Source organism: Caloenas nicobarica, chromosome 2 (genome assembly GCF_036013445.1).
Source record: "Caloenas nicobarica isolate bCalNic1 chromosome 2, bCalNic1.hap1, whole genome shotgun sequence".
Lineage (NCBI taxonomy): Eukaryota > Metazoa > Chordata > Aves > Columbiformes > Columbidae > Caloenas > Caloenas nicobarica.
Window position 1 is genome coordinate 96,964,000 of NC_088246.1, and position 17,057 is coordinate 96,981,056.

The window sequence follows — 17,057 nt, forward strand, 5'->3', positions numbered from 1 at the left end:
CACCACTGCCCATGAACACAGAAGCTTTTTTAAACTCAGCCCAGTGCCCTCACTCTCTTTTTTGGCTATGCTCTGGAAGTGCTGGTCTTGAGCTAAGCTACAGTTATGCTTGGCCATGGATGATTCTGATCTGCAGGCTGATTTTCCAGCTTAATCTCAGACCTGTTCTGTCATGATGGACCTGCCCAGCAGGCACTGGACTTGATCCTCCCCCTGACTTGCAGGTTGATTTCACAGCAAAATTGCATGATGATATGGACTCTTCCTTGAACCTGACCATGATTTCTAAGCCTGTTTTTTTCACCTCCTTTGGGTGTTGTGGGATGAGTGCTTCAATACTGGAAGGGATTATCCCCCTTGGTTTCTTGTCCTTGAGGGAGCTACTGGTCCTTGCTGCTCCTTGACACCTTTTCTGTTGAGTTCTAGGATATTTCTAACCCTCTACAAAATCTAGTTTTATCCTAGAAGAACTGCTTCCACTAAAAAAAAAAAAAAATCTTCTGACTACTTCTGACCAATTAATATCTTTGGATTGCCAAAAATTAAAATGCTCACCAGAACTAAAAAAAAAAAAAACAAAACAAACCAACCAACCAAAAAAACCCAAAAACAAGAACCAAAACAAACCCAAACAAAACCAACCAACCAAAAAACCCCCAAACAAACAAACAAACCACAAAAACCCTCATGAAAAACAAAACGACAAAAGAAAAAAACCAAACCAACAACAACAAAACCAAACCAAACCCAACCGAACAAAAAACCCACAACAAAACAAAAAACCCAACACACCAAACATATCAACTACTGCTTCTTGAAGTAGAGTAAGCTTGTGTACCTGTGAGTGGGGCAGGAGTCTGCTACATTTTCCTGTTCTATTTTATTGGCTTGATCCTGCCAATGGTGTCCTGTAGCACTTACCATCAGCTACTGTACATGTCTTTCAAAGTCAAGAAATCCTATTCTTATTGTCCATAACATATTTGCTATAAGTACTTGAGATGAGTTGTAATCTCTGACCCCCTGTGTATAATACGAAAGACAGACTTGACAAATGAAGAGCGAGCTTCGACTTTTTTTTCTGACAAATGAAGAACACAGACTGACAGCCAAATGAGAAATCCATTCTAGTCCCCTTTTGAAATGGATGAACCTGTCAGTAATCTTCTTGGTCAGATAAGGATTACCAATAACTCTGAAGAGACAGTGAACCAAAGTTTAATAAATAAACTAACAGTATGGGGGAAGAACTGGTGTCATTCTGATGCATGGGAAAGAGCTCGTAGAGGTCAGCCTTGCATGTCTGGTGTCAGGTGCCGAAATAAGAAGCATACTCACTTTTAGAAATGCAATCGTAATTTCAGAAATCATTGCAGTGGAATGTCATTTTGAGAACTTGTTGATTGTTTTCTGGAAGAACTACGTTTGGTGTTGGGAGACAAGTCACTTTGCATAGCTTCTGGCAAGTTCGTGACATAGCTGTTGAAACATAGAACAAAACTGGAGTAATATGGCTTTCACAAAAACCCATCTGTTCTGGCCTGCATGACATCCTTGGAAGGATTCAGGGAATAGGCTGATGCTGTTACTCAATAGTATAAAGCAATTAATTGGGGTGAAAAAAAAAAATGAAAGTGCTCATCACTGTCATATAGAGATGCATATTTACAAATTTATCCCAGGAAGGACTGTTCATGACTTAAGTGGCTGCAGTAGGACTGTTGATATAGTTAGGTATGACACTCCTCCACAAAACCCCTTATAAGCCAAGGTATCACAAGTAATCCTTAATAATTTGAGCAGTTTTGACAGGAAGCAGACACTTAAATAGAGCTGTGACTCTGGACTAGTGATCACAATAGTCATTTCCTCTAATAGAGGGTAGAAACTTTCTTATTAATAGGGAACTTAAGATAACAGTTACTTCCTTGCTGAAGGAGAAGGGATTTCCCTCCATAACTCAATCATTTTTCTGCTTGGTTTCCAGCTCAGCTGCTCTGGCTCAGTCTGGAACAAAAGATTTGCTCACAAGTGCGCATTATTAGCCTGTCTTATGTTAATTCAGACTGCTATGTAAAATTCTATTCAGATCTATCACAATACTATTAATAATAATTTTAGAGGAAAAATATGATAATACACGTCGTATTTCTATTAATATGTAGTTAGATATTTAAAATTTCTGTCAGTTGCATCAAACTGCAATCAAATAGCAACATGACTCATTCAACATCACAGAGTATTAGGAATGTTAAATATTTTAAAGACATGTAGGCTAGTATAATACAAATATTTTAAAAGAAGCCTTTGATAATAATTTGCAAAATGCATGAAATATTAACAAAATATATCGATAACATATATACTAGATGACCAACCCAAGTAGCCTTATGACCTTATGCGTTGGTCATCTAGTCTGAAGTGTTTCATTTCAGTGTTGTTTGATATTTTTTCAGTTCAAAAGCCTGTTTTATCTTTTATTTCCAAGTCATATTTTTGGAATTCTAACATCACACACTTGTGAAATACCTTCTTTCAGAAATGCAGTAAATCATACTGTTAGAACCCAGGGAATATACATTTCTATTGTGTTGTACAACAGCAAATAAAGTTGCAAGGCTGCACCCCTAACACAACACTAGGTAACCGGGAGATCATTTCTTAAAAGGCGTATTTTGAAATAATTGGCATATCTGTGATCTCTGGGGACTTCCCAGCCATCTTGAAGTATTTTTATTGCTTGCACATCTGTACTAAATTTGAGAGTGTATATTCAATGGGTGTTTTGACATACTCTGTGAAAAGTTCCCAAAAAAATGTCCATAGCCTGTGAGGTGGTGAGTGAACTCCCATGACATCAGAGCTCACTCATGGACTTCACCATTCTCAGGTGAAGCAGTCAAAAGCCTAGCAAGGAGGAACAGTCGCAAGACCTCAAATGGATTGAAACAATAAATGTATTTCAACTTGTATGAGATAATATTATTAGAAAAATCTACTTATTGGATTGAAATTACCTTTCTAACTTACATTAATAAAAAAATCATCTGCATGTATCACTAGCATGGACAGAAAGACTGGCATCATGCCTCTTTCAGACACATAACTAACATGGACCATTGAATCTATGCTTGGTGAATTAGAGATAATCTCTTCATTACATCCCTAGCCAGGTAAAGAGAGGGAAGGGATGAGAAGGGACAGGAAGAAGAGAAGAGAGGAGAGGAGAGGAGAGGAGAGGAGAGGAGAGGAGAGGAGAGGAGAGGAGAGGAGAGGAGAGGAGAGGAGAGGGACACTGACCACCTCTCTAGGAAGCCTGTTCCAATGTTTGACCACCCTTTCAGTAAATAAATGCTTCCTCATGTCCAGTCTAAACCTCATCTGGTGCATCTTTGAACCATTCCCACACACTCTGTCACTGGATCCCAGGGAGAAGAGCTCAGCAACTCCCTCTCCACTTCCCCTCCTCAGGAAGTTGTGGAGAGCAATAAGATTGCACCCCGAGCCCCCTTTTCTCCAAACTGGACAAACCAAAAGTCCTCAGGTGCTCCTCATATGACGTTCCTTCCAGCCCTTTCACCAGCTTTGTTGGCCTCCTCTGGACACGTTCAAGGACCTTCACACCCTTCTTGAATTCTGGGGCCCAGAACTGCACACAGCACCCAAGGTGAGGCCACACTGAAAGTTCACCTCATGTTGGCTATAATATGGCTTCGGGAGAATGGTACTAAGCAGCAGTGGAAATCTGCAAACATCTCTGCCAGGTCAAGAGGGAATCAAGTTGCTCCTCAGCTGGGTCTACCCTGCAGCAGAAATTTTAGAGAGATTACTGGCAGGCAAGGGTTCATGGTGACCTCTCAGCAGTACAAGGACATTGAATGCATTACCCAAACCGAAGTTTTTATCTCTCTGCCTCAAAGATTACTTTGCTGGTCTGTCAGTGTACATGATTTGTGTGTTTCATAATGAACAAAACACAAAGCATGTCTTCCTCTGGACTGCTTGAATGAAAACCGGAGGAAAGCTTCTCAGCATTAACTGTTGGCAGCAACAGTGACTCCCTGAAGCAATATAATGACCTGTGGGGAGTGATTTTGTTTATGTCAGTTTAGATGCTCTGTCTTGTCCTTTCAATAACCTTTCTGATTACCTTTGGTTTTGAGCAATTTAGACAATTATCTGTAATGTATGTATACTGTCTTCTGGAAAAAGGATTTCTACAGGAGCTCTTTACATAATAAAAATCTCTGATTTTAACCCTTGTCATGATTTCCATCCATTTAAATGTATGTTCAAGCTATAAAACTGTTTACCAGCATGCAAGTGACTCAAGTGCCAAGTTACACTTGTAAATCAGATAGCAAATATGCAGATCCTGTGACATGGCAACTGAAACGTACATTTTAAAAAGATATGCTGGCATTTAAGCATTTTGTGTTTAAGTGTTCCTGAATACCACTAGTGTGTGTTGCTTTTCATAATCAAACTTTAAAACCATTCATCAAGGGTGTTGTTTTGTTGTTGTTGTTGTTGTTGTTGTTTTAGTTGGGTTTTTTGGTTTTGTTTTGGTTTGGTTTTTTTGGTTTTTGTTTTGGTTTTTTTGTTTGGTTGGTTTTTTTCCTGAAGAAATGGAATTAAAAATAATAGGTCCACGCAAATTCTGCAAAGCTAGTATGGCCACGGATTTATAATTGACAGTAAAATCTGCCCTGATGTTACTGGGCATAGAATGGCTCAGGCAACTGGCAATGGTCAGAGCCTTGCACTGCATACAGGATGGACTTATGTTTTACAGTAACTTGGCACTTCTGCAACAGTGCAAAATAATTCATAAATATTAGAAGTCACTGAGAGTTCATGTAAATACATGTTAACTGAAATGCAGTTTCTTGAAAATGAACTGAAATTAAAGAAAATATTTAATAACATAATATATAAAACATGACCCCCACTTTAATGTATAAAACATTTCCCCAACTTAGTTATTGCAGAAATCAAGGCTCCAAGCAGCACACAGTTTATTTCCAATGTCTTTACTCCCCTTTGTGTGACTGTGAATAATTTTGTATATATTTGATTTTTAAGAAGACAGACATGATCTAAATCCTGTAAAGTCTCAGATTCAGTCAGTAGATTGCTGAACAATTTGGTTCACAGGAGAAGAAACGAACAGAAGCTGAGCCTGCACTGAGGCAGAAGAGGATCTTCTTCCTCTGACTCCTGTGAGAAGCTCACAAAAGGAACTACATCCTCTTATTTTATTTCCACTTCACATGAGAGATTTGGAAAGCTCATTATTCCTCCAGTTTCTCTGCTGCAAACCCGTAGGAAGCATCTCTTTCTCTGGAGGAGGACAAAGTTCAAATACAGGATAATGAAATTGTTTGGTCTTGAGAATGCCTTTTTATATTTAATGAATGATTAATTTAGCAAAGATGTTCCAGTTCCAACCAAGTCTTGGGTTCAACATATTTTACTGATTCCTGTGTTTCAGCTTCCAGTGACTGGGAAGCCAGAGCACAGAGATGACTGACGGAGAGCCCCTGTGGGGTTGCTCCTAAGGTGCCTGCGGGACCACAGCCACTCTCTAACTGGAGAATGAAACTGGGTGCTCCACATCCCCTGCCACGTTATCAGGCAGTTTGGCCATCACGTGTTCAGCTAGACTGCCTGCAGTCTCCACGCAGACAGCTGGTTCATACACCATCCTCCCTGAGGGTGCCAAGGTCAATATTTAGGAGCAACTATTACAGACCCTGGTACCTCCACAACTCTCATTCCAGATGGCTTTGTCTACTGCCAGGCATCAACAAACGATACTAGTTTGAGTAAGCATCTTTCTTAACATCGGTTTACATACTGGAGCATATCCTTCTACTATTTACTATACGCACTCCTGCTTATCTCAGTGTAACAGTGGTGCTGAAGCACAGCTTGTATACCAGTTGTATAGCAACAGCTTCGCCTGCATTTGCTCTCATCATTTATGGGACAATGCCAATTGAAAATCACAATTCATGAACAGACATGTTTACTTACAATTGTTAATAGCACTGTAGATAGAAGTAAAATACTTTTTAAAAGATCATCTATTTCTCTGCACTTAAATTCCCCACTTGCTTTTTTTTACTTATTTCAATCTAGACAATGAAAATGTAAAAAGGTGTCCAAAGTTTTTATACTTATCTGCTTTTAAAACAGACTTCACAGGGTTTATTTTTAGTTGCAGAGTATTTCTGGGGGCAATAAGTCAGGTAAAAGCTTGCTTCTATAACATCTAAATGTTTGTTGGATTTTGTCAGCTGTTTAAGACAAATGTGACTCTCCAACAGTCCTCATCAACAAAATGCTGCAAGTAGCTTCCATTTGGATCGAGAATGAACATCATCTGCTCGTGACGCTCTCCGTGAGCCATGCTTCTGTATTAAAGGCAAGGCTGGATGCAGTTTTACTACTTTTAATGAAAATAAGTGCAGTTCTCAGCATCGCAGCTTGTTGCTGGTGATTTTCTCAATGACACGACGCTTATGTGCCACTGATAATGCAGCATTCAGCTCATACAACACCGACAGCCTTACACCATGCCCAAGTTTTGCTTCCCAGACCCGAACTCTCTTTACCCCACGGGTGCCGTGCGAGGGCTGCCAGCAGCCGGGGAGCTCCGCAGCCCAGAGGGCGACCCCGGCTCCTGCACGGAGATGCCCGGCTGAGCCTCCCCGCTCCCTCGGACTCCGCATCGGCGCTTCTCCCCGCGCAGCAGCGCGGCTCCCTCTCCGCGGCCGGCAGCCGGCACCTTTCGCCCCGCCGCCGACCGCCACCGGCGGTGTCGCCGCGGAGAGCCCCCCTTCCCACCCCGGGACCCCCGCCCGCGGGCGCGGCTCCCCGCCGCTGCCGCCCCGCCCCTGCCCCGGAGCGTCCCCGCGTCCCGGCCCGCAGCGGCGGGCGGCGGGGGGCGCCCGCGGGCGGCGGCGGGAGCGCGGGCGCGGGGGTGGCCGAGGAGCGGCGGCGGCGTGAACGCGGCTGCAGAGCCCCAGCGAGCCGCGGGAGCGGGAGCGCCGCGCCCGCCGCAGCCGCCGGAGCCGGGCGAGGATTGAGCCCGGCCGCCCGGAGCCGCCGGGAGAGGGTCGCGGCCGCGGGAGCCCCGCGGGGAGGCAGCGAGGGGCCCTTCGCCGAAAGCGCGACCCCCCCCCCCACCGCCCCGCCGCCTCCGCCCGCCCCCAGCGAAGAGAAACAAAACAAAACCCCGGCACGGCCACGCTCTCCCTCCTTCTCCTCTTGGCATTTGGTGGTTGTTTTTATTTTTTTTAATTTATTTTTTCTTGGGGATTCTCTTTTCTTCTGCCAGACTGACTTGCACCTTCTTGATAATTTCTCTTCCCCTCGTTTTTTTTATACTCTTCTCCCTGCTTCCAAACCCTGTGTCTGTGTGTTTCAATACTATCACAACCTCTGCTAAAAATAGATCTTTTTATATACCCTTCCTCCTCTCTGACCCCATCCAACACCCCCTGTTAAGGTGAGTTGTGTCTTTTCATCACTTTTTTCCTTGTGTGTTGTTTTGGTTTTTTGTTTGTTTGGTTTTTTTTAAATTATTATTATTATTTTGGTTTTTTTCTTTTCCCCCCTTTAGGGCAGGTTTTAGGGAGGAGGGGATGTGGAGGAGAGAATTTCGTGAGGAGTCAGGCATGTTTGCAAAGCCTTCTTTTCCCATCTGCAGCCTCAGCATCATTCCGGACTGCTCCCTTTTATCCCGAGGATGTAGCTAGCTGATGAAAGTGGGGAACTACTCTTCCTTAGCACTGCATGCTTGGGAGCCACAGCAACAGCAGAAAAAAACAACAAAAAAAAGCGCTCCTCTTTTTTCCTTCGCCCCCCCTGCCCCCTATTCCCTCCTTTCTGTGTTTTGTTGGGGGTTTTTTTGTTGTTGATTTTGTGTGTGTGTGTGTGCTTCCTTTCTGTTTTCAAGAAATACACGGGGGACTTGGAAAGAATTGCATGTGATGTCGGGGGGGGAGAGTGTGCGTGTGCACGTGTGTCTTGAGAGTGTGTGCGTGTGCATATGTAAGTGTGAAGTGCATTTGTATTTGGTGTTTAGGGGATGATGAGTGATAAAGCTTCCAAACAGCCGCTGTACATTGAGCAAGGAGCACGGCAGAGACTGCTGATGGAGAAATCGGTCAGGGATGCAGGAAAGCTACAGAGCTCTCCACAGAGTTCGGTCCCTTGTGCTCCAGGACATCTTTCCATAGATCATTACTGGCACCTTCAAGGTGATGGCTCTCATTCCTCTCCTGACTTCTCAGCAGAGGAGTGCCGAGAGAGAAAACTTTAGGGCTAATGTGAATTGATAGCGTTTCTGTTCCTCTAGTAGCTCGAGACAGTGTTATTCCAGGGATAAGTGGGGAAAATAGCGTTGTGATCCAGAGCAAATGGATCATTTGCTGGCACATATTAGTGTTCAGTGAGAAAAAGAGAAATGAAACATCATTAGTTTGGGCAGCCAGCAGAAGCATTGCAGCCCTGTTTACTTCCCAATTCCAAAGTTGGTTTAGACTGTTTTTCTTTCTTCAGGTCTTCAAACTAACTGTTCCTATTGATGACAAAAATGTGTTTCTACAGTAAAAAGTCTATTCTAAATCTGCTCAGGAATGATTTATTATTCAGAGGCAATCAAGTAATTTATCTGTTTCATGGATTTTTTCCCCCCAGTCTTTTAGTGTGCTTTCAACTATGTATTTTACCTATGTGTAAGAAGTGGAGTAATATAGATTTTAGTTGCATTTTAACAAGGAGTTAAGGCATAACTTGCAGGGTGCCATTTGCAAAGTGTCAGTTAATATAAAACAAAACAACAGCCCCTAGCTCTTTTTCATGGGTTTTTCACATCTCGCTTGTTTATTTCAAGACAAGCAGGTGGTTTTCCTTAGAACTTGGAAGGAAAGCTGGCTTCACAATGATAACAGTTTCAAATATTCAGAGCTCAATATTGTTACACTTATCTGACTGGAAAACTTGAATTAGTTTGTGAAATCTAGTGGATCCAAAGTACATGAAAGACCACTTTGTATATGTAGTTTTCTAACAGGTTGAATCATTTTTACATCTACAAATTTACAAATGCACTTAAAAGATTGCTGTCATCTGTGTTTGAAGGCCTTCAGGCTGTATGGATACAGGAACATTAATGTTGCTTGTCTAGTTAATGCAATTCCAAAATAACCTCTCTTTCCACATGCTGTGTAGATGACGTTCAACAAAAATGAGCAGTCATGGAAGTAGTCTTGTGCTATCAAGAGTCATTTCATCATTTCTTTTTCTTCTTAGCCTAAATTAAAGTATTTTACACAAGTTTGCCTTGGGATTTTTTTCTGCTGTGGCTGGGTGCTGTTGTGAAAGCAGGAAGCATCCTTTGAGTGAGCTGTGATAGCAGTGAGGGGAGAAACACCTGATGTGCTTTGTATATCATCCCTGAACGTATGCAGGAGTGAGAAAAAGAGATGGGAAACCAGCACAGTGCACTAGCAGTTTAAATAAATAAGGGTGATGCATGCTAGCTTGTCAGCTGCTGAACCCTGACTACTGGCTAAACACATTTTCTTGGTAAGCACTGCGATGTGATGCGATTTTTCCTATTTGATAGAGTTTGCCGTTAAAATGACATGTGGCACAGGAAAGCTCTTGTTCTGCTGATAAAAATCATATCTCCTAGTTTTAATCCAGAGAAGGCTGAAATATCTACAACTTCCGTTGAAGTCACTAGGAGTTACTTGTGTGCAGCACTTGTGAGGATTTTTTACCTAAACATATCAGGATTCAGGATGTTTCTAAAGGATACGATTGCCAACAAATCTGTAATGTCTCATTTTGTTTAGATTTTACATTGGGTGCACACAGTATGTTTACAAGTAAATGTTTTCTTTTACCACAGCAACACGAAAGTGTGTCAGTAGATGGAAAACTTTAACATTGTTTTTTCTTGTGGGCTTTTTATGAGCATTCTCTTGGTGTTCTTTAGCTGTTTGTGAAAAAGCAGTGTGTGCTTCAGAAATCTATGCCCTGTTTCTTATGCTGGTTGATCAGCTGTTGACATCAGCGAAGGAAACAAATGGATGGAACATGTGTACCAAAAAAAAAAAAGAAAAAGACCAAGTAATGTGTTTCTTTATTGTAACAACTGGAAGACCAGAGTGCTTTCAGCTGGATATGAAAATGCTGAAGCAAGGTTAGCATTGACTTTGATCTGATGGCCGCTCCTGTTGATGTGAATGACGGCACACCCATGCTTAGGTGATTCTATAACACAGTAACCTAGATGGAACTTCCCTTTCATTTACGTTTTGAGGCTTGGATAAAACCTCAGACCTTGGATTCATTCACCTCTGAAGCCTTTTTTTTTTTTTTAGCTCTTGAAACAAACCTTATAAAGCTGTGTGCTGCTAGAAACAAAGTAGTAGAGGGAGAGTTCAGAAGTCACTGACTACGTGAAGCTTATTGCTATAAAAGGTGGAATTTCCCTCTACTGTTAGCCAATGGAAATTATTTTCTTATATTATTGCACTTCATTATTCTGCAATGTAAGTCTAAATTACTAATTGCAAAGAGTTTTCATTTTGTGGGTATGGCACTTCCACAAATGAAGAAAGTCAGTATTTTGTCTTGTCCTAAACTACAACTACCCATTGTTGCAGGGCAAAATTGCTGTTACTTTTGGACATACTTATGGAGGAAGCTGTATTGATCTCAGATTTTAAATTTTTAACAAAGGAAATGAAAACTACCACAGAGTTTCCTAGGATATGGGGGGATGGGGTGAAGTGGTATTATCTGTATCCATGCAGAATGCAATCATAAGTTACTTTAAAAAACAGTAGCATAATCCATCTGAAAGTAAATGAATATTTTTTCTCTGCAAATCCAGCTTTACTAGTTTTAAATGGTACTATGTGTATGTTTCAATCTGAGTGTATATTTGTAGTTTTAAACTGTTTAGATGAATGAGGTTACTTTATGCAAAGCTGGCTTTTTCCTTGCATTTTGCCTGCTAAACGTATAATTTTTGTAATAAAATAGGTTTTTTCTGCTTTACTTGATTACACATAGAAGAAAAATGGTATGTTCCTCCTGGGAACCACGTGTAACTCTGAAGAGCCAGGCGCTGAACAGAGCTACAAGCAGTTACCTTCCCAGTCTTGGTGAATGTGGATGAGTGTCAGGGGTGACAAGTGCTTGGGGAGAGAGTGTGGCTCTTAGGGAAAGCACAGTATCTAACTACCTGGTGCTGGAGTGGCTGTGTGCTTCAGGGCTAAAATAGCAAGTCACTTCCTCACCCTTAAAAGTATTAAACTCTGTCTTGTGGTTTGCCTGTAGTGATCTGCTTGTTTTTTCTTTGTATTAAAGTAGATATGGAAGCTTAATTACAGTCTGATAGTGCTAACACAGCTCTCTGATGACAACTGTTTGTAAGAGGTCAAATGGAAAGTAATTCTGGAGAGGATTCACCAGCTACAGCATTTCTTCTTTGTGGTATGTTTTCATTTACACCAGTTTTCTCTGCATTTGCATCCAGCTGTTATACCCTGCTTGCTTGTGTAGGCTGGAGGCTGCTTTGTGTAGAGAAAGTGTTTGTAAGAAGGGGAAAAATAATATTATTGTTAACTTTGGCACAACACAGTGTAGCGGCTCTGCCAACCCCAACCTAATACAAGAATAGCTGTGGCGTTGTACGTAAAATGTTCAGAATTTTTGTATGAATACAAGATTTCATACTGCATAAGAGGAGACACATTTTTAAACATAATTCAAAGGAAATGCTCTGTTCAGAATGAGACTTGGTAAGTCCCCATGACCACCGTTCTCCTGTGGGATCTGTGCATTGCAGCCCAGTTAATCCCTAGTTAAAGTGGGGTGGGGCCAGTTTCTCCCATTCAATCCAGTACTGGAACTCCATGTTTGTAACTGGGTATCTATTCCAGCGCTGCAGTGGTTTCAGTAACAAAATTTAAGCTTTATTTATAGGGCAAAATATATAATGCACTATTGATTTCTGCTAATGGGCAATGCTTTTAACAGAGTGTATGAATCCAGTCGTTTTGATTATGGAGCTGTTTAACTTGCATCACCTGTGACTCTCTCATCTGTATGTTAGATATATTTAAGTGCTGTGGACACTTAGTAGGCTATAAGGAAGCGAAATGCTTGTCTTCTGTGAATGACAGATAAAATCCTTAAATTGTTCTTTCATTTGTTTTTGGAAGGTGTGGAGGATTCAGGAGTACACCTTATTTGATTAAAAAATTGTCTCGTAGTTTGCATAAAAATAGTTACAAAAGGATTTGTTATTATCCATTTTAGACAATCTCTTCTGTATGCATTTAAAAAATATTTAATTCCATAACAATGTTTTAGGGCATGCCACTGAGGTGTGATGAGAGCTTAGCCCTCTTAATGACTGGTTGTTATCATACTTTCATTAATGTAAATGACATATATAGTGACAAGGTCTTTTTCAAACTTACCGGCACTTTGCATACAATGATATCTTTGATAATGAGTCATCTGGAGTTTCTATTTTTTTTTTTAATCTCAGTTAAAATATGAAAATTTTAGGCACATCGAAGTGGTTGAGTTATTCGAGCTCTGGTAGAATAAAAACACCATGAATATATGGTTCCATTGTCAGTCGTACCATTGCCATCTTTTCACTTGGGTGAGTTCAGTAGAAAACATATCTACAAGCCAGCAGTAGCCATTTGGGGTAATACCTTTAGGTCATGATGGCTGCTTCAGTAGTCCAGGTAGAGATACACCAGTAGTCAGTGACAACTTGGTGAAAGACACGGAGCATCAGCTGAGAAGTAAATACGGCCCTGAGGTGAGGTTAGAAAACCTCTCTGGAAAAAAAAAAAAAAAAAAAAGTCTGTTTTTCTGGATGAGAAGTCAGCAAGTGGCCATGATGTACTTCTAAGCTTCCTTGGACTTAGGGACTCTTTCTAAAGATGACAAAATCCCAGTGGTTTACTGGCAGTGCAGAATCCTAATGAAATTTATATAATCCAGCAGAGGTTGTCACAGAAGGCAGAAAGGGTGAATTTCACAACTGTAATATTTGAATTTAGATAAGAATGTGAATGGTTCCTTCTCCTGTTGTGATACCAGCGGAGAACTGTGTTCCATTGCATTTGTGTACCTGTTGAAAAGGTTTAAACATTTTAATTTACAGTAATGAATGGGGAATGACTTATACTAGAAAAATATGGAAATTCAAAGTTAAGGCTTATGTTACACTTAACCATTACAGAGGCATGATCTATGGCTTGGGAGTTCTTGTTGCAGCTTTGACAAGCATCTCCTGAAGTGGCACTGAATGTGGGGTTTCTGTGATGATTTTCCTACCTGTAAAATGGGATAATATTGTTAAGGCTAAATTCAGCAAATCCTGGTCCTCTTAAATAGTTCCTTGACTTCAGTGGGACTTCTTGCCTTAGCAAGAAACTCTGAAACAGACTTGCAGAACAGTGACAATGGGGAAGGTGTGAAATATCATCATTATTACTATCTCAGAGAAGCTTATCTTGTATGAGATGGTTCACGTTCCAGGCAGCCTGCATCACTAGACCAAAATTCCTTGGCACTTTCTCTTGGTTTCTACAATGCATCACTGCTTGATTCTGTGGTAGTATGAAATAAATCTAAAATCCTTTCTAAAATCTGAGGTCTAAATAAAGAACATGTTAAATACAGGATCATTTAAATATATTAATTGTATGTGATAGTTGAGATTTAAAGTTTTGGCTGTACATTTCTGGATGTGCATCTATTGCAAGAAATCATTTTGTCTATATTTGGATTTTCAACTAATATAAAAATACTTTATGAATTCTAGAAGCAAATATATACTTTATAAGTAGTTTCTTACTTGTTAGACACAAGACACTGATGAGACACTGGAACAGGTGACCCAGAGAAGTTGTGGGTGTCTCATCACTGAAAGTGTTCAAGGTCAGGCTGGATGGGGCTTTGCGCAACCTGATCTAGTTGAAGATGTCCCTGCCCATGACAAGGAGTTTGGACTAGATAGTCTTTAAAGGTGCCTTCCAACCCAAACCAGTTTATGATTCTTTGATTCTGTATTACAGATGTCAACTAATTAGCCATCACAGCAACTCCTCCCCTTGGGTTTTGTAGTACACAGACAAAATTTTAAGCAGCAGTTATAGTAAAATGAGGAATCAGGAGAGGAGAATATGTTTTTCTTCTCTTTTCTTTTTGTAGTTAGTTTTCAGTGGTAATGTGGGGTAGAGACTAGAAAAGAATTGTAGATTTGACTGTTCCTAGCCACTGGCTGAGTTTTAAGACTCCTTATGCTTTTTGAGTGGAGACTGGTTCTTGTATTAGCATTTGGGATTGGCAGGGTTCCTCTTCCTGGCAATACAGGAGAACCTGGGAAGAGGAGGATATTGTGATTCTTTCAAGTCTGAAGGTAAAATCTGCAGTGCCATATGGATAATATCAGATCAGCAGCTCCTTTGAGATCTTTCCAGTGCATATTGCGAAGGCAAGCTCAGGCTAGATCTTCAAGGCCAAAGTCTTAAAAGCAGTTTCTAAATGTGCGCTCTCACTCAGATTTTGCTTGCATGTGGCACCTATATGTGCTGCCTAGAGGTGTAAGTGATGGGAGTCAGAATTAGGGATAGTAAAGTAGCTGGAGTCAAGGGAAAGATTTAGCAAAAGGGTAACAACAAAGAACATTCATAAGCAACAATGCAAGAAGGTAAGCGTGGGAGGGTCTTTAAGAGAGAGAGGATGGAAGAGGGAAAGCCGTTGCACAGGGCTGGAGTTAATAAGATTCAACAGAATGTGAGATGTAAAAAGCCCCCCAAAATATCAGAGATGGAGGCTGGATTGGATGCAAGACAGCACAACTAATGGTGGAAGGCTAAAAACAGGCTGAAAGGGAGCTGTATACTTTCAGTTTAAAGTGTAGTTTCAAGATCAGGTAAAGTTGATTTAAATTCCAGCTGCTGCCATGAAGGGAGTCCTGCACACTCCTCCTTCCTCCGAATGATGTGCTACAACTGGTAATGTGAAAAAAGAAAAAAATTCATCCAGATCAGATCCTTGATCCAGCTGACTAACTGCTCATATAAAGATTACAGCTGCCTCAAGGCAAAGAGGCAGGGGGCAGATGTAGGAAAAGGCAGCATAAAATTGACTTATGGTGATGATGGATCCGTGTTCTTGGTCTGAAAGTCCTGGTGAGATTCTGGGCTAGAAATTATTTAGAAGAGAGGCTGGCTAGTAAGACTTGGAGTGGTAACACAAAGAAAGTAAGAAGTCATCTGGGACGGTATTTGTAGTGAGCAGTTTGGACAGCTGCATGCAAAGAAAGATGCTCAAAACATGTAGGAGGCAAAATCAAGCATTTAAAAGTTATAAAAGGCTGGTATTTATGTTACTTGTGTATTTAATTCAGCATCCATAGGCACTCCTGCTGATGCAGTCTTTAATTATGTGATCAAGCAGGGCTTTTTCTTCCCTCGGGACAGCTTGCAGAGAGGCAAGGCAGTGGAGGCTCCAGGAGTTCCGTACTCCTCTTGGGTGTCTGCCTTGTCCCTCCTCGCCCCTGCTGAGCAGAGCAGTGCCTGCGACTTGGGACTTACTTCATCTCGTTGGATCAAGAATGACAAAGTCCAGTGCTCAGCAGTCCCACTGGTGGCTCCATACTTCTCTCTCGCAACCTCCATCTGCATCATCTTCATGAGCCCCAGAGTATTTCATACACAGTTGTACCACTTTTTATTAATCCAGTATTTACGGCTCCCAAACAAAACATCTTTCTGCCTCTTTTTGCCTCATAGCTGCACCTGCAGTGTGCTATACATGTACAGCGTGTGTTAAGCTTACTTTTAAATGGTAACATACGCTTCAAGTTTCTCTTGGAATAAGATGAAACAATATAGAAAAATTAAGAAGAAAATCATAATAAAATGCCTTCAGAGAAAACGAGGTAAAGATTAGAATATGTTTTGTAATAAATGAAATATAAAGGTCTCTTAGGTCTTATTGGCTATCTTTTTAATGATTTATATATATATATATTGAATAGGGAAATTAGATTATGCACAAAATCATACACACACACAAAACCACATTATGCATTCCACTCTTTGAAGAAAAGGGTTGAAAAAGAATACTTTACCCAGCCCTACGAGAAATAAGATGCTGGCAGATGATGTCATGCTGTCTAGACTAGAGTAAAAGATGTATTTTAAAAAATCTTAGCTATCTTATTTAAATAAAAGATTTTAAAATTCTAAGAAATCACAAGTGCTAGCTGATGATCTTAGATTTTACTTTGATCATGTTTTTTGCATCCTGGTGTCTTTTTATAACACATTTTTAAAATGCTTTTTTTTTTTTTTTTCCCTTTAAGCATACCTATAGAGAATTATATACTTAGAAGAAGATATGACTGATTTTCTGGGTTGTCCAGTTCAGTCCCTTGCTCTTGCAGCCAAGATATCATATAATTCCTTTCATGTACTGATCAAACTCCTTCTTATAATTATTTAGGGATTTTTTTTTTTTGTAATTTTTACTTCCCATACTGCCATTTGAAGGCTTGTTTCAGTATTCTGGTTTCTTTTCCCCTTAAATATGTTCATGGCCTTCCTATAATACTTTGTTCTTGGTCTAATCTTGTACGTAAGCTTCAAAGGCCTTTTCTGCAGAGTGTTTACAGCCCCAAAGTGTGGAGCAGTTCTGCTCACTGTCTTCCTGTGCTAGGCTCATACAACAAAGGTCATGCATGACAGAATTCAGCTCTGGTGAGGACTCCTAAATACTTGTGGTAGATAGACAACGGTTTAAAGTTAGACACAACAGGGTTCTGGTCATGCTCCTCATTCATGTAATGACTAATCTCAAACCAGTCTTCAGTGTTGACCTTTAGAGAGCGGGTGATGTGTCAAGTCCCTTGCCCACGTTTCTCTTTGGAGGTAGGTTTAGTCTTCCAGTGCATAATGCTCTACGGGGTTTTTGCAGACTCATTTTCATTT

The 17,057-nt window shown here is 40.8% G+C and overlaps 1 protein-coding gene across 20 annotated transcripts in view; it reads left to right on the plus strand.

Annotated features, from left to right (window-relative positions):
- Window positions 1-6,971: 6,971 nt before the first annotated feature.
- The window catches only part of LOC135986103 (poly(rC)-binding protein 3-like), a 525,102-nt gene continuing 515,016 nt past the window's right edge, over window positions 6,972-17,057 (plus strand). For 17 of the 20 annotated variants that reach the window (XM_065629897.1, XM_065629900.1, XM_065629902.1 and 14 more), the window contains exon 1: window positions 6,972-7,516. The gene's annotated coding sequence lies outside the window, so the exon portion shown is untranslated. Of the gene's footprint in view, window positions 7,517-11,397; window positions 11,524-17,057 lie in introns of those variants that run through there. The other 3 variants (XM_065629880.1, XM_065629879.1, XM_065629882.1) reach the window with 2 other exon arrangements.